A 25,304-nucleotide genomic window follows, 5' to 3' on the forward strand; every position below is an offset into this window, starting at 1 on the left:
TGGCAATCGGGATTAGCATTGTCGAAAGCTAATAACTGCAACACTATATCCTGAGCAGCCGAATCTGCAATCATCTTTTTAAGAGACTCCTGTAACTGAGCTATAAAATCCACGTATGGTTCTCTTTGTCCCTGTTTTATAGCACTAAAGAAAGGGTATTTTTCTCCACCTGAAGTGATTTTTTCCCAAGCTCTAATGCACACTCCTCTGAGCTGTTCTATGGCATCATCCTGCATGACCAGTTGTGCATCTAAACCAGCCTAGCTGCCAACTCCCAAAAGTTGGTCTGTAGTTGTATTAATTTGAGGTTGGGCCTGGGCATTGTGAGCAGCCTGAATGGAAGCTTCATCTGTTCACCAAGTTTTAAATTGTAAGAACTGAGCAGGAGTTAGACAAGCTCGAGTAAGAGTGTCCCAGTCAATAGGAATCATTCAACTGGAAACAGAATATTCTTTAACAGTCCCATTATAAAAGGAGAACCTGGTCCTTACTGATTTATAGCTTGTTTAAATTCTTTGAGTAATTTAAAACGAAAAGGCTCAAATGTAGATATAATATTTCCCTGTCGATCTGGGGGGTGTATTCTAACTGAGAACTGCCAAGCCTCTAAATCATCCTCTTATCTAGCTTGCTGAATTCCTGCCTGGATAGAACTAAGAGCAGTCACTCGAGGCGCTGCTCAAACAGTCACTGGGGCAACTACTTTTCACCCAGTGTCCTCCAGAAAAGAAAGATCTGGAGGGTCTTTTACTTCAGAATAATAAGGAGGGGGTGCAGAAGGGTAGGGATGAACCTCTCCTTCCTTTGCTGCTTTAGCTTTAGCTGGTAAATAAACATTCTCTGTAACCTCTTCTGTTACTTCGCTATACTCTCCTTCCTCCTCATCATCAGTGTGAAAAAGTTCCAAGGTGGAACGAACCAGACTCCACACTTGTCCCATTGTTACCCTGCCGCTTCCGAGCTCCACTTCTTACTCACCATGGGGATTGCTTTAAGAGCACTCGGGTGTCCTCCAGCTAGTATTCCATTCCAACCGTTTCTCTGGCGACCGTTCGACCTGGATTCGAGCCCCCCATGATGGACGCCACTTGCTGAGACCAGTTTGGTGGGGGAGACCCTAACCCAGTGGCGCTAGAGGAATTAAAGACACACACACAGAAATATAGAGGTGTGAAGTGGGAAATCAGGGATCTCACAGCCTTCAGAGCTGAGAGCCCCAAACAGAGATTTACCCACATATTTATTAACAGCAAGCTAGTCATTAGCATTGTTTCTATAGATATTCAATTAACTAAAAGTATTCCTTATGGGAAATGAAGGGATGGACCGAATTAAAGGAATAGGTTGGGCTAGTTAGCTGCAGCAGAGCATGTCCTTAAGGCACACATCGCTCATGCTGTTGTTTGTGGCTTAAGAATGCCTTTAAGCGGTTTTCCGCCCTGGGCGGGCCAGGTGTTCCTTGCCCTCATTCCTGTGAACCCACAACCTTCCAGCTCGGGCGTTAGGGCCATTATGAACATGTCACAGTGCTGCAGAGATTTTGTTTATGGCCAGATTTTGGGGGCCTGCTCCCAACACTGCAGGCTCTCTCAGAATGCAGAGGCTTCTGCTTTTTCACAAATTTCTCTTTGCAATGCTCAAGAACATCCAATAGAGATTTCTCATCACAAAGACTGGGTAACCCTGTCCTGAAAAGAAAGGTAGAATCACTCCAACAACCCCTCTTCCTTCCTTAGTAACATAGAACGTCGATTGTCCTGAGTTCCAGAGCCTCAAAGAGCAGCCTGCATAACTGTGGGAGAATAGTAAGCACTGGACACAAAATGCTAAGGCAAGTGCTTGAAGCGACTTTTCTCTTTCCCATTACTATCCCAAGATGACTAATCTTTTGAAGGTTGAAAATTTTTTGTGTTTGTTTGTTTGTTTAAACAGAGTCTTGCTCTGTCGCCAGGCATGAGTGCAGTGGCGTGATCTCAGCTCACTGCAACTTCTGCCTCCCAGGTTCTAGCAATTCTCCTGCCTCAGCTCCTGAGTAGCTGGGATTACACCACGCCCAGCCTGAAAGTCTTTTTTTTTAATTGTTCAGAGATAATGGGTGTAAATCCATGCCTTCTGGTGCCTGAAGGGCTTGTTTGAGTTGGAACATCCTCGACTCAGGAAATATCACTGTGTTCAAAGCTCACCTCCCCATGTATCACACAAAGCGTGCTCTTCCAGAGCTTCCTAAGCTGAGGTGCTCGTTAACAAGAGTATCTTGACTGGGGTCAAGACTAGTCACCTTTTTCAAATTCAGGTGATGGCACCAAATTCTTGGAGGGCTTTGGCAATTCGGCCTAGGTAATTTGTCCTTTTGGAAAATTGCTGAAATACACCAAAATATATAAAAATCCATTCTTAAATTTCATCACATAAAAGGAAGTCTACAATGAGATTTTAAAATTTAATTGTGTAGTAGATTTCCAGGTGGGTAGTGGAGCCCACTTTTTCAAACTTTCATGTGGTACAATTTTCATTAACATCTTCCTTGGGAACCCAAGAGATTCACTGCTGCTAGAAAGTAACAACTGTAAGACTCCATGTAATACAGCAGGGTTTTATTTGATGGTCCAGAAGAAGAAATGAAAAAAAATTACAAACAAAATCTTAAAATTCCAAAAGACTTGACAATCAAAAATGGAACACTCTATCAGAACTGTTGAAGGATACTGAACAGTTGATTTAAACAGTCTTTGTGAATTTTTCAATAAAAACAGAAGTGAGGAATTGGGTTCCCATTAATTAAGTCTATTTATTGAACCAACACAAAGTGTTACTTCTTTTCCCATTCAAGGAAAAGCTGACCTTCTAGTACAGCAGAGCATGAGCAGTGAGTGAGCAGTGCCCGTGCGGTGTGAGGCGGCCTCCACGGTATAAGGTGAGGCCCTGCCCCGACCTGGGGAGCACACAGACTGGAGAATTAGACAGTGCTCCCATCCCTGGACCCACAGCCTCAAGTGAGTGTGCAGCCTGAAAATGAGGGACAGGCAGCAACCTCCCAGCCAGTTTTTTTTTTTTTTTTTTTTTTTTTCCTTTGAGACAGAGTCTCACTCTGTCGCTCAGGCTGGAGTGCAGTGGCGCGATCTCGGCTCACGGCAACCTCCGCCTGCCAGGTTCACGCCGTTCTCCTGCCTCAGCCTCCTGAGTAGGTGGAACTACAGGCGCCCACCACCAAGCCCAGCTAATTTTTTGTATTTTTTGTAGAGACGAGGTTTCACTGTGTTGGCCAGAATGGTCTCGATCTCTTGACCTTGTGATCCGCCCTCCTCGGCCTCCCAAAGTACTGGGATTACAGACGTGAGCCACCGCGCCCGACCCCAGCCAGCTTTTAAAAGGAAAAAAAAGCAACCCTCCTCCACTCCTCTCCAGCCCCCATAAAGACCAGCTTCTTTTCAGAAGACCAGGAAAAAACAACCTCAGGCACTCAGTATGGGTGGGCAGGTGCCGGGCCTGGTGCTGTCACTGACGGGCAGCCCAGCAGGGTTAAAGGGGAGGTGGCCCAGCTCCTCCAGGATGTGGGAGACCTGACACAGGCACACCCAAGTGCACTGGATAAAGAGGCTACAAAAACACGGTAGCCCCTAATGAGATATTTTTGCGCTTGGGTGAACGAAGGGCTGCTTCAGGAGGCCAGTGACGAAAAACCTGCCTGGCTTTTGTGTGGAGAAACGGCAGGCACTTTCCATCCTTTTCTGGGGGATGCGTTCTAAAAAGAAGGCCTTTTGGAGTCTTCACGAGAAATGTGGATTTTAAGGGCGACCTTAGGTCATACAGAACTAATCAAGCGAAAACAATAAGAAAATGAGCCTGACAGTCAGCAAGTATCTGAGGACTTTATCAAAAAGCATTAGAAATGGACAAATTCACTAGGAGCTGCAAAGGATCAAATCTGCAAGGTGGCATTGTGTGGCTGGGATTAGATTATTTATTCATTGTTAATTTATTTATTTATGTATGTGCAAATGACCTCGCTGCTGCAGATGCTAAGGGGCCTCTGAAAAGGCTGGGATTTTTAGATCCAGGCCTAGAATATGGGTCCATTTAACTCATTCTTTCCTTAAGGCGATCAGCACTGACTTTTTTCTAAGGAGATAGAGGAGGAAAAACCATATGTGTTCAGGGAACGATGCAGGACTGAAGCAGTCCTAAGGACCCGAGTATTTCAGCTTCATTCAAGATTCTGGGGAAGACTCCATGCAGTTGAATGTCCAACAGATTAGCAAATGAATGCTTATGTCAATATGTGGAAAATCCTGGTTAGTTTAAACGATAAAAAAGCCTCTGGGGAAACCCCGGAAAATGCAGGCTCTTTTTCTTTCTCTTTTTAGTTAATTTAATTTAATTTTTAAAAGAAGGTACAGCACTTCCGGAGTTCCGTGGAAACCCACAAAAGTTACACAAAATAAAAAGGTCTTATGGATCCTTGATCTTGTACATGCTTGAAATTGTCTCAGTGCGACCACTGGAAGAAATAAGGAGATTGAATCAGCCATCCTGTGTGTCGTGTTCACTATTGAATAGTGCCCTGCCCAAACTGAAAAGCAGAGAACCCATCTTCACCTGCTATACACGCCTAAGGAGTGAAAAACAAATAATTACTCTGTATGTATGACAACATAGTTTGTAGAGGGAACCTGAGGGTGAAATCAATCATGATCCCATTTCCTCTAGGTTTAGGCAAATAATGATGAATAAAAATGGTCATTCTGTGTTCCTGCCCACCCAGCACAGTGGGGACGCTGTGTAGGACGTGACCTTTGGGGGAAGGGAACACAAGAACTCAGCGTGGGGGATTCGGAAAAGAAGTCACACACGTTTTGAAGCCAGGAACACCAAGCCAGTGAATTCTCCTTGAGGAGAAAGACCCACTTACTCTGCAAAAGAGATATATGACAGCTGACAATCCCTGGAGGAGAATCTTTCTACTAAATTGGTAAGGGATGCTAAGCAAATGATGTGGACTCAGGAAACAACGCATTTCATAATATATGGTTGCCTCTCAAGGTGAATTCGAGACCCCTCTTGAATTACAAAGAGGTAAGCTTTCTCCAAAAGGGGAGAAAATGAAAGAATGAAAAAAGAAAAAAAAACAAGGGAAACTCCTTCAAATACAACAGCAAGATCTTCTCTCACATATTCAGTTATTCTTGGTCCTTAAAATATTTAGCACCCAAGTGCTATATAAATGATTAAGTTCTAAAGGTGAACAGGGAAAACGTAGAGGACTTTTCTATACTGCTGAACATCATTAATTTATTCTCCACTATTTTGAAAGTGGGTATTTTGGCACTAAATACCAAACTACCTAAAGAATAAAACCTTCAAAATAATTTATCTCCTCATAAATCACCTTGGACTTACCTAAGAGTAAAGGGACAGTCAGTCTAAAATCAATAACAGTTATAAGCCAAACCTTCATAAAATCATGAATTCCTTAGGTGTGTTTTCAACTTTTAAATCCCATAATTAATTTTCCTGTGTTAAAGTTTTATTTTGTTTGTGGCACATTGCGATGTAGTGATATATGCCTGCTTTGAATAGGAATTTTTAAATCACTTACTCCTAGTTAGGTTTTTATTTGTAATATGGATAGTGCTGCTTGAAGTAGTAACACTCCACGTTTCGGTTTTCCCCCATAATGGATAGATAAGCCTTCTTTCCCATTATTCCAAATAATGAGCATTTTATTTTAATACTGTGACAGAGTGAAAAAAAGGAGTAAAAGTCAAGATCTACTCCAATGTATTTTATAAAAACATCTTCTTGGAAATACCGTGGTTTATTATTCCTGGCGACGCAACTTGGCATTTTTTTTTTTCCCGTTCTGTTGTGCTTCATTTTATTGCGCTTCACAGATACTGAGTTTTTTCTTTTTTTCTTTTCTAGTGTTTCTTTGTCATTTCCTCAGCTTTTATTTTAAGTTCCTACTCACTTGCCAATTTTTTTACAGAGTACGAATGAATACTTGAAAGTCAAAGTATATGTAGCCCCGGAACAACTTGTCATTTAAAAACAAACAAGACTTCGACATTCAGGCTTTCATTTGTACTCTAAAGAATCTGCAAATGAGTATTTTCTGAAGGGAAGGAAAGAAGCACCTTTATCATTTTGTTATTCTCTTGTTATCTATGAAGTTTGATTTATTGGAAACTACCAAGAAAGAAATGAGCAGAAATCATCACAGCAAGACTCTTTAAGGAATAGATTGTATTTAGAAAGGAATTAGCTGGAAAAAAATGCAAAATTTTTAAGTGCCAATTTTCCATTTAATTTTCACCAGCAATCCCCATTTCACGAATGCTGTTTCTGAGCTTGAAATGTCAAAATAATCAAAAATAAACATAGCTCATGTACTGAATCTTATCATTAAAATACTTTGTTTTCCATTGAGTGTTGGGAGACCTTTTTGTTGATAACTGCTCGTGCAGAACACGAGCAGATGTTCTGGTTTTGTGAGGGCATCATAGATAGGATGCTGCTCCTTAGTGGTGGGAGATTCAGAGCTGGCAAAGAAATTCAAAAGTTATCTTTTATAAGCCCGAACATCATACAAAGCAACTAAAGCAAAATGCATCCATATCTTACCATGTTCACCCTTTCCAAGTCATGCACAGATGTTCATTCTCTCTTTTTATAATGATAGCAGTAAGCAACAGCAACATGTATTGATGCCTTAGAATATTCCAGGCATTGTGCAAAGCAATTATCATAGAATATTTCCTTTCAGACTCAAAATAACCTGTGAGATAGTTATGATTATTTCCACTTTCCACAAGAGGAAACTAGTCATCAATAAGGCTAAGTAACCCTTCCAAGGTCAGATAATAGTGAATGGCAGAGCCGGGATTTGAACTTGTGCCAGTCTAATTGCAGAGCCCAAGCTCTTAGATACTATGTGCCTGCCTCTTTTAAGCACGGTTCACTTCTGCTTCTTGCTTTTAAATGCTTAAAAATGATTCGATTCTATATTGCACAATTTCTTCTAATGAATTCAACCTCAGCATTAACAGGCCGTACAAGTGTACTTTCTGTAGAGTGGCTTGATTCGTCCCTGGAGATGTTGACAGGATTCTGTGAGGGTTTGGGTGGCTACTTCCCCCTTTCCTCTAGAAGCTCTGGACCTTTCCTAATGGCAAGTCTGCTCACCAGCCCCCAGCTTGCCTCTCATGGTTCCTATCATGCCCAGACCCACCATTTTCTTTTCTCTGACATTTTCTGCTTTATTAGCTCTTCTCTCACCTAGTACTTAATACTGCCTGCTCATAATCATAACAAACATTGCTATATGTGCTCAGCACTGTTCTAAAGGATTTATATGTACTAAGTAGCTATAGCCTCATAACAACCCTACTGCAGAGGTACAGTCGTTGATCCTCATTTACACGTATGGAACGGAGACACAGATTGAGTCACTTAACGAAGGTCACACAATTAGGAAATGATACAGGTCATGATCTTAACCAATGTATTGTGTCGTGTGATGGCACCTTGAGTAATGTGCTTGTGTGCTTATTGTCTGCCTCCTATTTTTAGTGTGTAACAGGAGAGGAATTTCCATGTTGCTCACCAGTGGATCTACAGTCTTTAGAAGAATGCCTAGTGTACAGTAGGTCCCAATAAATACATGTTGACTGACTGACAGCTTCTCTCCCATCTTGGCTTATCAAGGGCATTTCCCTGATCCTTACTGAAACTGCGGTAACTCAATCCCATCTTTACGTTCACAGGATGAACTGGTCATTCATAGACTAGTGTAATCTTCAGGTCTTTTGCTCTCTTCAAGTTTGAATTTTCGGGGGGTGAGGGGACTCAAAGGTCTCTGAGATGGAAGAAACCTTACAGACACGCTTCTCCGCCCTGCTCAGTACCTTACAAAGGTCATCTCTCCCTGCAAACTGCATCCCCTGAGCTCCTGTGCCTCTGCGTTCGAACTCGATTTGCCAGTGAGAGACGGCAGGAAATGGAGGCCGGGAAGTTCTAGCCCGGCTGCTTCTTTGCCTTGGCAAAATTCTGCCTCTGGCAGAATTGTGCTCCCTCTGGAACTACCAGTTCCTGCTGGGGGAGGTCCCCCTTCCAGCTGTTGCTGACCACTCTCCTACAGCCCCCTTGGTCTCCTTGAACAGCACTGCTCCACTTTGCTCCCTCAGGCCTGATGGTGGGGCCTTCCCACTGTTGCTTGTTCTTGGGTACTTCAGAATCCTTTGTAGGCTTCCTCAATCCTGCTCACATCTCTGTAAATAGCTCTTTCATTTGATAAGCTTCAAAAATCCCAGCTGAAAATTCCTTCTTCCTGTTGGGTTGCTAATACAGAGACCACCTGGTCCAAATTCCCATCAAATGCAGCAATCCCCTCTGCAACATCCCCAGCCTCTATTTACCCACTTCCAGCATTCCAAGGCATCTATTCCATTCATAGACTGTCCTATTATTAAAATGTTATTCCTACTATTAAAATGTTATTCCTTTTTTGGAGGCAAAAATGTTATCCCTTTTTTGGAGGCAAAAAAGATCTGCTTCCCATGAAATCCTATTTCTGTCATCTGAAGCACACAGAATAAGCCTCCTCTTTCCTCTACCTGACAGCCCTGTAAATATTTCAACACAGCTGTCAAGACCTCCCCCAAGTCTTCTCCTCTCCAGGCTCAATGCATTCCACTTATTTTCCACTTTACATTTCTCCATGCTCCCATTTAAGCACCTGAAAATGAGGGAGTAAAGAAATGGGAGAATAAATTTATAATAATGGATAGGCGTGAGCGGTAGGATCAAGAAACCAGGAAGGAAACGGAATCTCCCGATTTCTGGACTTATCCCTGAGGCTGACTTGTCAGCTTCCCACTATACCTCTTTTATTGTTATCACTGCTTAAACTCATATCACTTCATCCATTCTCTTTTTTGCATTTTTTGTTGTGAAAATAGAATAACATAAAAGTTACCATTTTAACCATTTTTACATGTACAGTTCAATGGCGTTAAATACATTCAAAATATTGTGCAACCATCACCATTATCCATTTCCAGATCTTTTACATCATCCCAAGCAGAAACTCTGTGCTCATTAAACAACAAATTTCCATCCGCACCTCCCTCAGTCCCTGGTAATCTCTACTCTAGGTTCTGTCTCTAGGAGTTACCTATTCACATAAATAGAATCATGCAATATTTGTCCCTTTGTGTGTCTGGTTTATTTCATCTAGCATAATGAGTTCAGGGTTCATCCATGTTGCAGTATGTATCAGAATTTCTTTCATTTTTAAGGCTGAATAATATTCTGCTGTAGGTATATACCACGTTTTGTTGATCTATTCATCTGTTGATACACACTTGGGTTGTTTTCATCTTTTTAACTATTGTGAATAATGCTGCTATGAACAAATATCTGCTCAAGTCCTTGCTTTCAGTTCTTTTCGATATGTACCCAGAAGTAAAATTGCCAGATCATATGGTAATTCTATGTTTAACTTTTTTGAGAAACTGCCAATCTGTTTTCCACAGTGTCAGTACCATTTCTTATTCCTACCAGTAATGTGTGAGGGTTTCAGTCTTCTCATATACTCAGCCAATACTTGTTTTTTTGTTTAGTTTTGTTTTTAATTGAGATAAGGTCTCACTCTGTCACCCAGGCTGGAGTGCACTGGTGCCATCCTGGCTCACTGCAGCCTCTACCTTCTGGGCTTAATCGATTCTCCCACCTCAGCCTCCCAAATAGCTGGGATCACAGGTGAATGCATCCATGCCCAGCTAATTTTTTTAGTTTTGGTGGATACAGGGTTTCCCCATGTTTCCTAGGCTGGTCTCAAACTCCTGAGCTCAAGCGATCTGCCTACCTTGGCCTCCCAAAGTGCTGGAATTACAGGCGTGACCCACCAGGCCTGGCCCAACACTTGCTTCTTTAAAAAAAAAAAAATAGCCATCCTAACAGGTGTGACCATTCTCTTTAAAATTTTTTTTAAAAAGGTTTATTGGGGTAAATGACGTACAATGAAACAGCAATATTTAACGTGTATAATTTGATACGTTTTGACATATGTATATACCCATGAAACCATCATTACAGTCAAGATTATTGCTACCATTTCTATTACCCCAGAAGTTTCCTCAAGCCCCTTCGTAATCTCTCCCTCCTACTCCTCACCACTCCCTTTCCCAGGCAACTTCAACCAGTTATTAACCCCCTATGTACTTCAGTTCCCCTTACCTCACCTGTTCATTTCCTTCCATCTGTGAAGCTTGATTGCTTGGATCCAAGATGAGGGCAAAATGTATTAGCAGATACATTCAGTAACTTTTACACATACCAAGTTCCCTGCTCCCAGCAAGCCAGCCGTAAGTACCAAGAACTTATGAAACTTAACAGGAAGTTGAAAATTAAACTTGCAGTCACTGCTTATACCTCCCTCTTTTCCAGACAAATACAAAGAAATCAGATTTAAATTACAGTTACCTTTGAGGTAAGAATGATTATTACGATTTCATAGACAAAGGAACTGAAGCTCGAAGAGGTTAGACAACTTGTTCAGAATCCTACAACTCAACACCAAAAGCACAAACCATAAAAGAAAACATTGGTAAGCTGGACTAGATCAAAATTTAAAACTTTTGTGCTTAAAAGACACCAATGGGCTTGGCGCAGTGGCTCGTGACTGTAATCCCCAACAGTTTGGGAGGCCAAGGCAGGTGGATCCCTTGAGCCCAGCAGTTCAAGACCAGCCTGGGCAACATGGTGAGATCCCCATCTCTACCCAAAATACAAAAATAGCTGGCTGTGGTGGTGCACACTTGTAGTCCCAGCTACTCCGGGGGCTGAGGTGGGAGAATTACCTGAGCCCAGAAGGTCAAGCTGTAGTGAGCTGTGATTGTGCCATTGCACTCCAGCCTGGGTGACCCAGTGAGACCCTGTCTCAAAAAAAAAAAAAGACACGAGTGAGAACATAAAAGGACAAGTCACAGGCTGGGATAAGATGCGTGCAAATCATATATGTGATAAAAGACTTAAATCTAGAATATACAGAGAGCATTTACAATGACCAACACATAGAAAGTTCTTGCCAAATGACCAAATTTTTTAAATGAGCAAAAGATTTGAATAGACAATTTCCCAAAGGTGAAATGTCAATGTCTAATATACAAAGAAAAGATGCTCAAAACTATTATTCATTAGGGAAATGCAAATTAAAACCAGAAGAAGATACCTCTAGACACCCACTAGGATGGCTATGATGAAAAAGACAGACAATAACAACTGCTGTTAAGGAAATAGGGAAATTTAAACCCTTATGTATTGCTACTAGGATTGTAAAATGGTACAGACACTTTGGAATGCAGTTTGGCAGTTTCTTAAAAACTTAAACAAACTAATAATACAACCCAGCAATTCTATTTCTAAGAATCTATCAGAAAAATGAAAATCCATGTCCACACAAAGACATGTACACAAAAGTTTATAGCACTGTTATTCATACTAGTCAAAAACTGGAAACAGTCTAAATAGCTATCCACTGATGAATGAATATGCAAAATATGGTACATTCCTACAAAAGAATACTATTCAGCAATGAAAAGGAATGGATTTCTTTACATGCTACAACATGGATGAACTTTAAAACCATTAAGTGCAAGAAGTTAGACAGAAATACATATTGCATAATTGATTCCATTTATAGGAAATATCTAGTAAAAACAAACTTACAGAAGCAGAAAGCAGATGGAAATGTTCTAAAACTGGTTTGTGGTGGCAGTTCCACAACTCAACAAATTTACTAAAATCACTTACAATGGGTGAATTTTGTCATATGTAAATTATACTTCAATAAACCTCCTTGTAAAATTACACGACTAATAAATGGTAGCACAAGTTGTAAAGAAAGTTATCTTCAAAGACCTATGATTAGTAAATCTACTCAAAGACATAGGATGTAGAATATATAAGTTGGTGCTGGAGTTCCTCAACCTCCCTAAAAATTAACAAAAAGCTTATTTGGGGGGTTGTATTAAGCAACCATACTTTAGTTAATTCTTTCGTTAAAGGCCATTAGTTATTTTATAGCCTTTTACTGTGTTTTAGATGTCTCACAGTTTTACTTCAGTCTATTATATTCCCTGAAGACTTTGTTAAATATATACAGTGGATGTATTTTTGTGATTTTAGTTTAAATTTGCTTTATATGAATTCTTACAGTTGAAAACATTCAAGTACGGAATAAACCATTACTGCGAATACGCTCCTATGACACAAGAACAATCTCTGAGCTTCTTTGAGGATGTCCAGATGACTGCTGACTGCACTAATTGCATCAATCATGCATCCATACAGGTTATTTCTATAAAATAGTGGTCGCTAGTTATGAGGCATTAAGCCTTCATGGATATAGACAGACTATTCCACCTAAGTGATCTGGCAGAAGCTTAGTTTTCTACCACAACATCCACCGTCCTCCCTCCCTCCCTTCCTAGCTGGTCAGAAAAGCTACTCAGAATAAAGACTACATTTCCCAGCCATCTTTGCAGCTAGGTTTATCCACCTGACTAAATTCCACCGGTAAGACAAAAGCAGAAGTGTTTTTTTGTTTGTTTGGTTTTTTTTTTTTTTTTTTTTTTGAGACGGAGTTTTGTTCTTATTGCCCAGGCTGGAGTGCAATGGCACAATCTCGGCTCACCGCAGCCTCCGCCTCCTGGGTTCAAGTGATTCTCCTGCCTCAGGCTCCCGAGTAGCTGAGTTTACAGGCATGCGCCACCACGCCCAGTTAATTTTGTATTTTTAGTAGAGACGGGGTTTCTCCATGTGGGTCAGGCTGGTCTCGAACTCCCGACCTCAGGTGATCTGCCCGCCTCAGCCTCCCAAAGTGCTGGGATTACAGGCGTGAGCCACCGCGCCCGGCCTAAGCAGAAGTGTTTGCAAGTGCCCTGAGAATCGTGCTTAAAGTGAACAGACTCAGCTAGAAGGAAGCCCTTTCCACCATTCCACATTTTCCCCTTCTTCAGGACTGCCACAAGAACATGAAGTCCAGAGCTCCAGCAGCTGTTGGAACCACGATGTGACCCTGAAGGCAGGAAACAGCTTTGGAAGGTAGAGAGCCTGGGTAATACCCTGGAGCCGCCACATCAGCATGGGCTGCTGCCTCCATTCTTCTCTTATGGAACAGAAAAACATGCTTCTGTCCTGTTTAAGACATAGGAGCCAAGTTTCTTTTACTCACACAGAGCCTCATCCTAAGTGACACAAGGTCTAACAGAAAAAGATCCAGTGGAATCCTTTCTCTAAGGAATGAGCGGAGAGAGGAGAGCAAGGCAGTGAATTTCTTTTCTTTTCTTTTCTTTTTTTTTGAGACAGAGTTTTCGCTCTTGTCACTCAGGCTGGAGTGCAATGGCACAATCTCAGCTCACTGCAACCTCCACCTCCTGGGTTCAAGCGATTCTTCTGCCTCAGCCTTCCAGCCTCCCAAGTAGTTGGGATTACAGGCATGCACCACCACGTCTGGCTAATTTTTTTGTATTTAGTGGAGACAGGGTTTCACCATGTTAGTCAGGCTGGTCTCGAACTCCTGACCTCAGGTGATCCACCCACCTTGGCCTCCCAAAGTGCTGGGATTATAGGCGTGAGCCACTGCACCTGGCCAGAAGTGAGGTTATACGGCAGCATGTCTGTGAGGCCTCAGTAGAGAGGTCCAGTCACACTCAGTAGCCATGGTTAACGACTACACCTGCTATGCTGGAAACCACCTCAATAATGAGATTCGTAGAACTATACTTAATAACTGCTCCCTAGTGATGCAGCAAAAGGTAAATACATACACATCAAATGATCACGTCCTAAATCTGATTTATTTCTTCCAACATAAAGATTGGAGAATTATTGTAAGGTGAAAGCTATGTCCAACAAGGAGTTCCTGAAATGCTGATCTAATCAGAAGAAGCTTCTTAAAATTCTCAAACTCTGCAGTTTCTTAAAATTCTTAAAAATGCAGTACTTGTTGACCATATGTAAGATGAATATATTGTCTAGATTCTCTGTCTTTTCTCTGAATTATGGACCACTCAGACATAGACTCACCAAGACCTACATGTGCTAGGCCTGTCAAGGGTTAGTTAATGAACATAATATAGTAGCTATCTTAATGCTATGTGCAGATAAATGTTTCATGATTTTTTTGTGTGAGAAAAATGTGAAATTTTTTTTTTTTTTTTTTTAGGCAGGACCTCACTCTGTCACTCAGGCTGTAGTGCAGTGGTGTGATCTCAGCTCACTGCAGCCTCAACCTCCTGGGCTCAAGTGATCCTACCACAGCTTCTTGAGTAGCTGGGACTACAGGCATGTGCCACCACACCTGGTTAATTTATTTTATTTTTGTAGAGGTAGGGTCTCACTATGTTGCCCAGGCTGGTCTTCAACTCTTGGCCTCAAGTGACGCTCCTGCCTCAGCCTCCCAGAGGGCTGAGATTATAGGCATGAACCACCATGTCCGGCCTAAATGTGATGACTTTTAGACCCATGATAATGGTTTGCTGGTGTTAGTACAGGGCAGATAATGCATATGCCAGTATCTTCAATGAGGAATTGCTGCAAAGCATAGGTGAGTTCACTGGTGGACTACAGTGTGGACTGGTAGTTTGGGCTCTAGTGCAGATGTGTTGCCAATTGTAGGCTTAGAGATCTAACAAAAGTACTTAGATTCACACAAACATTAATTCCTGCGCTCATATCATATGGCCAGCTCTCAAGATGATGCCAAAGAAAGACAAGAAGCATACGTGGTCAACATGGAAGTTTAATTTGGACCCTACTTATTCAATAGAAGATAGAACTTTTGATTCTGGAAATTTTGAACAGTTTCTAAAAGGTTAAAAATCAATGGAAAAACTGAAAATCTCACAGACGTTAACAGTGAATGCTTCAAAAATAAAATCACAGTTGTTTCTGAGAAACAATTTCTAAAAGGTCCTTAAAATGCCTCACCAAGAAATACCTCAGGGAGAACAGTCTTCGTGATTGGCCTCGACTGGCTGCATCCTGCAAGGAGCCTCACGGACCTCACTATGTCCCGATCAGTCACTGTGAAGATGGGTGAGTCTGAGGAGCAGGTAAAGCTTCCTTCCCAGGGCTTTGCTTACCAATACAACAAATCGAACATACGCGAGAAAGAAACATCTAGAAATTGACTTTCAGTTTATTGGTGAATAAAAACATTGTACTCTTTAAAAAATTAATTCCTGAAATTAATCTTTCTTAGAAGGCTCACCTTTCTTGAGTCTCAAATTTCGTCCCTGTTCCAGAAAGAAGGTGGACAATATGACCTCTGTGGTCCCCTTTAGTGCTAGCTTGCTGAGGATATGAATTCTCTTCTGGAAGTAACCAAAAAATAAAAATATAAATTAAAACAGTGCATATACACTAAGTAAACACATTGTCTTCAGATTTGCTGAAATGGAAGTGTTCTGGGAATAAACCAACATGCTTCAGGATGTATGTAGTAAGTAAACGATTTGGCTACTGAGACAAATGACCTTTCCCTTAAGATTTCAAGTCGCTAGTTATTTTAGACCTTTAAAGTTGAAAGTACTACGTTAAAACTAAAAATACATGTTACTGTGGAAATCAAAGGGGGACTTGGCGTGTAAGTAGTTGTCCAATCTTAATACTTTTAATAGACCTTCTTGATACAGATACCCTTGGCTATCTGCCCTGGCTGAGAGAGCCACAGGCCAAGCTTATCCTACTGGGTGGCTAAATGCAATCTGTGGGAAATAAAGTGGTCACGAAGTCCTTCTGCTTGTGGCTTGTCTAAACATCCTCCCTATAGTTTAATGCACAGTATGTGGTCATCCTGGCTAGTAAGCCTAACCTGCCCAGACGGAAACAACCCAGCGTGGATTAGCAATTAGAAAGTGTGACTGCAAGCCCCTGGGCCCACAGGCCAAAGGAGTGGTTTACTTTGACATTCTGAGAGCCCAGACTCTTCTCACAAGGTACATTGTAAGTTCCTAGACTCCTAAACCTTTCTGAAATCCATTCGCTTCATCAAGAACTAACTCGGCAGTCATGACAAAGGTTACGTAGTAAGAAGTGGAAAAGGCATACTGTGACTTACACCAAATAGGCTGTGATTTTCCTAGTAAGTAACATTGCTCCTTGCACACTAAATTATCCCATATTAATTTCTATGTCAGTTTTTTTATTGCTGAAGTCATACAGGCAAATTCTGAAATGGGCGAATCTCTAGGATCAGAGACTAGATCACTGGTTGCCTGTGGCTGGGGTAGGGGATTGACCACAAAGGCTGGGGGAGGTGTTCTGGTTCTTGAGTTTGAAAGTGGTATACATTTATCAAATCCATTCAACTGTGTACGTAAAAGAGGTGAATTTTATTGTATGTAAATTATACCTCCATACACGTGAGTTCATTTTTTTTAAATCAAATCATAAGTCAAAAAACACAAACCAGATAATCATATTTGATCCAATTCTCTGGGTATTTTAAATACCCCACGCGCATACAAAAACCCTGGCTAGAATCAGTATCTCAGCTGCTGACGTAAGTATTAGACCAGAAGGACACCAGACAAATGATGCCTAACATTTGCAACCAGTGCTGCCATGAAGTCTCACTTAGATAAAACAATATTTTACCATCCACTACATGGAATATGTTCAGCAGCGGGTAACATAAGAAATTAGGCCAGAACACTAGATCATAGTTATTTGGGACGCTAATGTGCAGTTAGCCTAGTCTCTAAAAATCTTAACATTTATTACCCTAAAATTCTGTCACAAGTTTCAGGATGCATTAATAAAATGCTTGTTTATTTCTTTAGGCACTTTGATGAATGCCTCAATAGCATTTTCTTAATTTTATTATGATCAATCACTAATAATTTTTTCTTATGTATAATACTTCAAAACTTTTCAGTCTGCCTCAGTAGATTTTCCCCCAGGCTTTTCCATGCCAGCACTGCTAAACTTACAAATCTTAACTTACTGACCAGCTAAATGTATTAACAGTTCTCAGTGTTCATGTGATATAACATGCTCTAGAAGAATTAGCATAAGATTGTAGCACTTCATTCCTTACACTGAAAAGACAAATTTTATTGCAAAATCAAATATCTAAAATTATTTTCCTAGATAATATTTAAAATTCTTTTCCTACACTAAGAAATACATTTCACACCTTAACCCAGTATAGACACACACTCACACACACACACACAGAGAAAAAAGCTTTCATGAAAAAAATACCCTTACTATATGAGGTGCACTCCAACATTCTGTTCTATTTTGTTTTTTCTTAAATGCTGGTGATGACACATTAAATTGATTTTATGACCTACTAATAGATTCCATCCCACTATTCAAAAAGCACTGTTTCAGGCCTTTGCATATGTTAGTGTCTCTGCTTGGAATATCGTTTACTTTTTCTTCTTCTGGCCAACTCTTACCTGTCTGTCAAGATCCAGTTTAGGGTGTCTATCTGTCTCCTGCTCTCTGGATTAGTACCCCTCTGTGTTCCCACAGCACCTCTTATATACCTGACACTCTATGTCAATCTCTTCACCAGTTTGTTGCCTCCTCTTGACTGTGAGACTCTAGAGGACAGTGATGGAGTTGCTCATCCATGTGCCCCCCTCTGCCTAGGAGACAGTGCCCAACATAGAGCAGACCTTCAATGAATATCAGCTTAATGAGTAATACATCTATTCCAGTTTTCATCTGGGTAGATTGAGATGTCCAAGATTACAAAGTTTGGGCTATCTCCTGAGGGAACTCTTATACATTTCAGTAGCAGAGCCACCCAGAGGTGTCTAACTTTAAGTGCTTCACTCCCCATTATGGTTTCAACTTTCAAATTTTTTAATCTAAGAATCTTTTACACTCTAAAAATTAATCAGGACCCCAATCAGCATTGATTTATGTAGGAGATAATTATTTATATATAATTATTTACTGAGAAATCCAGAGCACATACATTCATTCTATCAATGTTTACCAATATAAAAACTGAGAAATATTTAAAACATAAAGAGTACACAGCACACTTTTCAGTAGCCATCAGAGCAATGGTGTTATCACGTGTCACTTCTGCACACTCCACTCCATGCTCTTCAGAACAAGAGTGTGAATAACATCTTAGTAGTATTACAAAATAGTTTTGACCCCACAGGCCCCTGAAAGGGTCTCAAGGACTCTAAAAAGTCCTCAGACCATACTTTGAGAACCACTGATTCAGAGCATTTAAGCTATAATCACTGCTGCTTAAGGGAGCTCAATAAAAAACCCTCTGCTTTTATCACCTGGGTCTGGAACTGAGAGAGAAGTATTATGTGGGTCAGCTTTATTATTGACAGAGCTCTTGGATAATATGGCATGATTGCATGGTAATAATGATCTTCTGAATATTGTCCCCCAAATTTATCACCTAGTCACAGTGCTAAAAACTGCAGCTCTCCCCATAAAGGCAGGCTCCTATAAAACTTTTGAGCCAGAAGGGCAGTCCAGAATGCAAGCACCCTGTGGGCAGTGGCTCCCAGTGCAGAGAAAGGGGCTGGGCTATGCTCTCCCACAGTGCAAATCAGAAATGTCACTCTTCTACTAGTGGGAGGAGAAAATAAGGAGATAGAAGAGAGAAGCCAAGAATGTTATGCTAGTGGGGCTCCCTCAACAAGGAAAAGAACATCAGGAATGGATAATACGAGCTAGACACGATAGCTCATGCCTGTAATCCCAGCACTTTGGGAGGCCGAAGTAGGGGGATCACTTGAGGTCAGGAGTTTGAGACCAGCCTGGCCAACATGGTGAAACCCCATCTCTACTAAAAATACAAAAATTAGCAGGGCATGGTGGTGGGCGCCTGTAGTCCCAGCTACTCAACAGGTTGTAGCAGGAGAATCGCTTGAGCCCGGGAGGCCGAGGCTGCAGTGAGCCGGGATCACACCACTGCTCTCCAGCCTGGGTGACAGAGCGAGACTCCACGTCAAAAAAAAAAAAAAAAGGATAATCAGTATTACCCCATATGGCACTGAGCAGCAAGTTTGTTGTGTTACCTAAAATTACATATTTTAGCAGGGTACCAATTTTATGAAATTTTCCTATCACTAAAAAAACCTGCATAATTTGTGAACCTCTTTGTAAGAGTGAATACATGATACATTGAGGTATTACTCACACTCACAGAAATTGGTATCACATTTTAATACAGTAACATTCCCATATGTTAATGTCTGCTTGGACCACTGTTCGCTTTTCTTCTCCTGGTTCATTCTTGCCTTCATCTGCAAGTGCTATGCTAACATGTTAATAATTTTCTAAAAAATCTCAGATACTTGTCATCTATATTAGGAATAATGTGTCTTCTTACAGTAACTCCAGGTTGAAGAACTTCTACTTATAGGCATCTATTCAACAAAGACAAATCCTGGAAAGGGGATGGAAATGATGGCTCACGTCTTAGCAAACTACCAGTACATCTACTAGAACTGGGTACTTCTTCAACCAATATGAGCGCAGCAAAGGTCAGAACTAGGTTGTTTTTCATAGTCAAGAGCACGTTCTCCCAAGTTTTCTGTTCCTCAAATACTACATACAAGATTAAGCAGCATTACATGTAAACAATATCCCTTGAGTATATACATTCATGACACAAAGAGACACTAAATCAAAGTGTCTGATGAGTATTGCCAAGTCTTTCTTGCCAAATAGAATGATTTTGTTGAATAGATACTCTTGGCCTAGAGATGTGCTAAACTCTTCCTGAGTTTTCCCAGCTGTCTCACACTTACAGTGTTTCAGGTAGCAAGACTTATGTAATTTCTGTCCCAATAAATATATCTTAAAAAGAAGTGATGTCAGTGACATTAAATTACAGCACAGCTTGGATGTCAATGCCACAGGAAAGAGGAGAGATGGGAAAATAAAGCGTTATCACTGAGCAAGGTTTTAAAAAGTAAAATTTCCCATGTACTTTAGACAAACATAAATCTTTGGGCAACCAGAAAGAACTTAAGACATTCTGATCCAAAGGCCACAGTCCAAATCTTTTTATAGGTTCCTCAGGAAAATAACTTAGGATAGATAAAAGTTGTCAGTGTTTTTTGTAAAAAATAAAGTTAGAGTGATTTTTAAATGAAGCAATGAGATGAAAATAAAAGACTAAAACTCTTTAGAATAATGATTTATCAGTAAACCAAGGCAAAGCTTCATTTCAATTTGGAATAAAAGTGATTATGAAGCTAAAATTCAAGAAATTGAACTCTGGGTTTCATATTACTTTTTAACATTTTCCTCTGCCAAATAAATAAAGGTCATTTCTTCCCTCTTCCCTTTCCTTTCCCCTTTTGAGGGGTGATCTTTATGAAATGAAATGTCCTCTAAAGTTTACATACATTCTTTCCCGTCTTTTAACACAAAGAGTTTTACCAAATGTGGTTCACTCCGTTATTTTCTTCTGCCCAATCCCAACACCTGGGTGTGTTTGCTTAGATTTCAAGCTACTGCTAAATTTTTCAATTTCTTTCAGTGATCCCACCCACTGGAAGTAGAAGTTTCTTAGCAGCAAAAATATTAGTTAAATGAAGCAAAACCCCACTGTTTACTAACTGCATATATAATTTCCTACCCAAGTACAAATTTCAGAGTTAAGTGTCTTCACCAAGTAAACTGAGAAACCCTAGACAGTGGGAAGACACAAGCATGCCTCATATTGCCAAAGAAAATAAGAAAGACCTGACAAACTACTGGCTAAGCATTAGACAGACACATAGATAGAATCAATGTGCTTTTTCTCATGCAAAGAAAAAAATTAGATGCAAACTTTACATTTAAAACTGCATTGTTCTCCTTTAATCTGGCCACCATCCGAGTGGTGATCTGGATGTTAGAGAAGAGATGAATGGGAGACATTGGCAGGGATTGAAGCTTGGGGATGAATGTGGAAATGTAGAATGGATGTTTCTTTTTTTTGGCTTTGAGTTGACTGTTGTTTCTGTCTGTTTTTTAGAACTGATCCGAGAGGACAGGGAAGTCAGTGTGGGCGGCTCTAAGGAGCCTCCCTCTCTACAGCTGCGGCTCAGAGGATTACGGCGCTTCATCCACAAGGCAACATTGCACAAGTAGCTTTTGAACAAAAGTCATGGATACTATTAATGATATGGTAATCCTTAATCGAGCTACCTCCCAGTAGTGATTATACTGACATGGGAAGAATATCTAAGTCGTGGAGGCAGCCCACAACAACACTGTGTCATTGTTCACCCCGGGCTCGACCAGGACTAACTTTTACCAGCATCTCTAACGTCACCTTTCCCTTGATGCCTCCCCACAACCCCTGGCCCCAGCTCCCACTCCCACCCCATCATAGCAAAAAAGTAGCAAAGAAAACCCTGATCCTAAATCTTTTTTAGATTCGTTTTTGCAAGTTCCCACACACATTTAGTGTCGTCTCAAAATTCACGCTGTCAACTGTCTCTAGGAATCATTTCCAACTGAGAACAGACCACACAAAGGTTAGTTCGGTGGGTCTCAGTGAAGATGTTTTAATTGTCTGACAATAGATTCTTCCATCATTTGACTTGCAAATACTGTCCTCTTGCTCTCAGATAACATGTTCAGAATTAGACCATTTGTCAATAAATTTCCCAAAACTCCTTAATTATGATACTGAGATACAAGTGGTTTGCCATTTGACAAGACTCAATTACAATACGGCAGGGAAAATCTTATGGCTCACTATACTGTGGGACTCCCCGAAAGGCCAAACTTAATTTACTCATAGATGAGTCCCCTTAACATAAGGAAAGTGACCTTTATAAAGACAGAATATATCTATGATTTTTATGTAATTGTATGTGTGGGATAAACATGTTCAAATGACTTGTGGTAAATGTACTAATGAAGCTAAAGAAACCATACCCTAACTATCACCCTGACCTAATTATTCTTTTTCCATAGCTCATTAATATTTTTAAATGATGCCATTTCTCTGCCATTCAAAACAAATCTAAACAAAACCAATAACTAATATAATTGTATGGATACTCTCCCATATTCATGAGACCACATAGACGATCTTTCTAAACCCCATAATAAGCCGTGCCAACACACAGTGAAACTGGGATGTGAAAAAAGTCTGCTTTTTCTAACAAATATATCTGGAGGAGATCATTGTTCTAAATCAGCTTTTCATTATTCTTTGCTAAAAAAAAAACTGTTGGAAAATACACATATTTTTAGCAGAACTGCCATCTTTAACCAATGTAAGATGTATACATTTTATCCAATATATGACTATAAAGAACAAACGAAAAATTGTATACATATAACATTATTAGAGGCTGCAGCCATAAATAGGTTCATATTGAGCACTATGATAATTGATAAAATATTTCAGAGCCACAAAACTAATGTACTGACTTCTATGTTAAAATTAATAATTAATTGGTTTTTGTTTGAAGGCTGGATTTGGGCAAAATGATAAGGGCAGAAACTTTCCCTCTTCGTTTTATATACACTTTATATTTGGATATTTATGATAACCCATTATTGCTTTTCTAACTTAAAAGATAATAAGAGTAAGTGACAAAAACCCATGAAGTGTTTGAAACGTCTGAATATCTTATCGTCTCTAAGTGGTTTTGTTTTCTCAATTTATTCATATGAAAGTGCCACTGTGGCAATTTCACAGTCCCAGCAAAGTACAAAGTAAAAGTTTTGAGATTCTGGTTTATGTAAAAATTGGCTGCACAAATCAATACATCATGTCAAATAAAAGCATAGAAGCTTTAACCTCATCTCATTTATCTACATACATCTTCCACTGTTGAGGGGAAGCCCAGCTGATCATCACCTCACCTAAAAATTATTAAGCATAATTTTCTTTTTTTTTTTGACGGAGTCTCACTCTGTCGCCCAGGCTGGAGTGCAGTGGTGCGATTTCAGCTCACTGCAAGCTCCACCTCCCGGGTTCACGCCGTTCTGCCGCCCTCAGCCTCCGGAGTAGCTGGGACTACAGGCGCCCGCCACCACGCCTAGCTAATTTTTTGTATTTTTAGCATAATTTTCATTACCTGGAACGTATAATGAGAAAAGTATTGGCCTTAGAGCCAAGCAAGCCAGTCCTCGCCACAGAAGTTTTGTTCTTGCCAAGCGCAGCGGCTCACGCTGTAATCCCAGCACTTTCAGAGGTCGAGGCAGGCAAATCACCTGAGGTCAGCAGTTTGAGACCAGCCTGGCTAATACAAAAATTAGCCAGGCATGGTGGTGCGCGCCTGAAGTTCCAGCTACTCGGGAGGCTGAGGCAGGAGAATCACTTGAACCCAGGATGCAGAGGTTGCAGTGAGCCGAGATCACACCACTGCACTCCAGCCTGGGGAACAGAGTGAGACTCTATCTCAAAAAAAATAAAATAAAATAAAGAAATATTTCGTTCTGGATTCAATGTCTGTAGTTCAAAGATACACATCTATTTGCTTAAAGAAAGTAATAAATACTTAAAATTCATATTTAATCTGGATGAGCTATTTTATTATAATATTTTGGCTTTGGTGAATAATTGTCTAGCCTCCTGCAAACATTGGGCAAAATGACTCATAATCGACTTTCTTCAATTTACTAAACTTGTGAGGAAAATTCAAGTTTTCTATCACATTGTATAGATAAACTAAGGCACAGAGACCTTAGGAACTGATTTACTTGGGATAAAAGACTGAATCAATTTCTTTCTTCCATCATGCTGCCTACTCTAATTTAAAAGATTTGCTGTCTAATTCAGGGCTGTCCCATAGGAATACACTGCAAACTACGTTCATAATTTTAAATTTGCTAATAGCACACTAAAAAAGATGCTTTTAAGTGGAATTAATTTTAATGATATAGTTTATGTGGCCCAATATATCTAAAATATAATCATTTCAATATGTAATCAATATAAAAATCATTGAGAGGTTTCAATATTCTTTTTTTATTACTAAGTCTAAATTGAATTCAGACTTAAAAAAATAATAAGTAACCAGAAAACATGAGTGAGTTTCCTGTGAAAGTTAAACCTTGCATTGCAAGCCACATTTCAAGTGTAACCTTACTTGTTGGCACAGTAATGGTTAGCAAAGGCACAATTGCTTGTCCTCACTGTCCAGAAGGCAAGGTGGTATTGAGTATGTGGGCTCTGGGCAGGTGCAGTCTGGGTTTGCACCCTGGCTCCGCCACTGCTAACTGGAGGACAATGGGCAAGTGACTTTCTGTGTCCCAGCTTTCTCATATGTGAAGCAGGGCAGTTGTAAGAATGAAATGAGTTAGTATTTAGTGCCTGACAACTAGTAGACATTAAATGTTAGCTATTGGTACTGCTATTGTCAGAGAATGCGTAAGAGTACATAAGAGCTAATTATTATTTGTACGCTCCTCCCAGCGAAATTTGTAAAAAACTAGACATGCTAGGTCTGTAAGAGGGTTTGTCATGTGTTAAATTGTGTCCCCAAATGATAGGTCAAACTCCTTATCCCCAGCACCTCAGAATATGCCTGCATTTGAAAATAGGGTAGTTGGAGATGTTACTAGTTAAGACAAGGTCATACTGGAGTAAGTTGAGCCCTCAAGCTGAGAAGACTGGTGTCTTTATGAGAGCAAGGAAATTTGGACACAGAGACAGAGACACGCAGTGTGCCATATGACAGCTGAGGCAAAGATGAGAATGAAACAGCCACAGAACAAGGCTCACAGGGAGTACCAGTCACCCTGAGAAGCAAGGAAAGGGGAGGGAAGGATTCTCCCGAGTCTCAAAGGGAGTGTGCCCCAGCTCACACCTTGATTTTGAACTTCCAGCCTCTGGAACTGTGAGAGAATACATTCCTGTCATTTTAAGCCACCCAGTTTGTGGTGCTTCATGATGGCAGCCCTAGGAAAGTAATACAGGGTTCTTCACCCAAAAGGAAGCACTCTGTCTCACCAACAGCCAAGGTCCTGGAAGACTGACAACCTGGAGATTGCAGACCTTCCAGGAATTGAAGTAGGCTCTATAAAGTCTGGGCAGCCCCATCTTCCAAAGGCTGCTTCTCAAGTCCACACACACACACTTTGGAAGGAGAATCCTGCTCTTGGACATAGTATTCTTGGTGGGACAGCTACCTATAAAATGAATGAGATAAGTCACAAACCCAGCGAAATAATTCCATTGGTTTCTTGGTGATTAAACTAGTGTGAGCATGTCACAAAGTCTACCATTTGTTCTTAATGGACTTTGTCATTTTTTGCCACAGTTTTTTCAAACATCTTATTATGGTCAA

General features: G+C 40.5%; 1 long non-coding RNA gene across 1 annotated transcript; it reads left to right on the forward strand.

Annotated features, from left to right (window-relative positions):
* The first annotated feature begins 2,827 nt into the window (after positions 1-2,827).
* On the forward strand, positions 2,828-23,300 carry LOC103890557 (uncharacterized). Its single transcript, XR_008524908.2, has 5 exons — positions 2,828-2,914; positions 12,217-12,351; positions 13,020-13,104; positions 19,390-19,541; positions 21,026-23,300. It is a non-coding gene; the product is annotated as an uncharacterized LOC103890557 (long non-coding RNA).
* The last annotated feature ends 2,004 nt before the right edge of the window (positions 23,301-25,304 follow it).

This window comes from Pongo abelii, chromosome 3 (genome assembly GCF_028885655.2).
Source record: "Pongo abelii isolate AG06213 chromosome 3, NHGRI_mPonAbe1-v2.0_pri, whole genome shotgun sequence".
NCBI classification, from domain to species: domain Eukaryota; kingdom Metazoa; phylum Chordata; class Mammalia; order Primates; family Hominidae; genus Pongo; species Pongo abelii.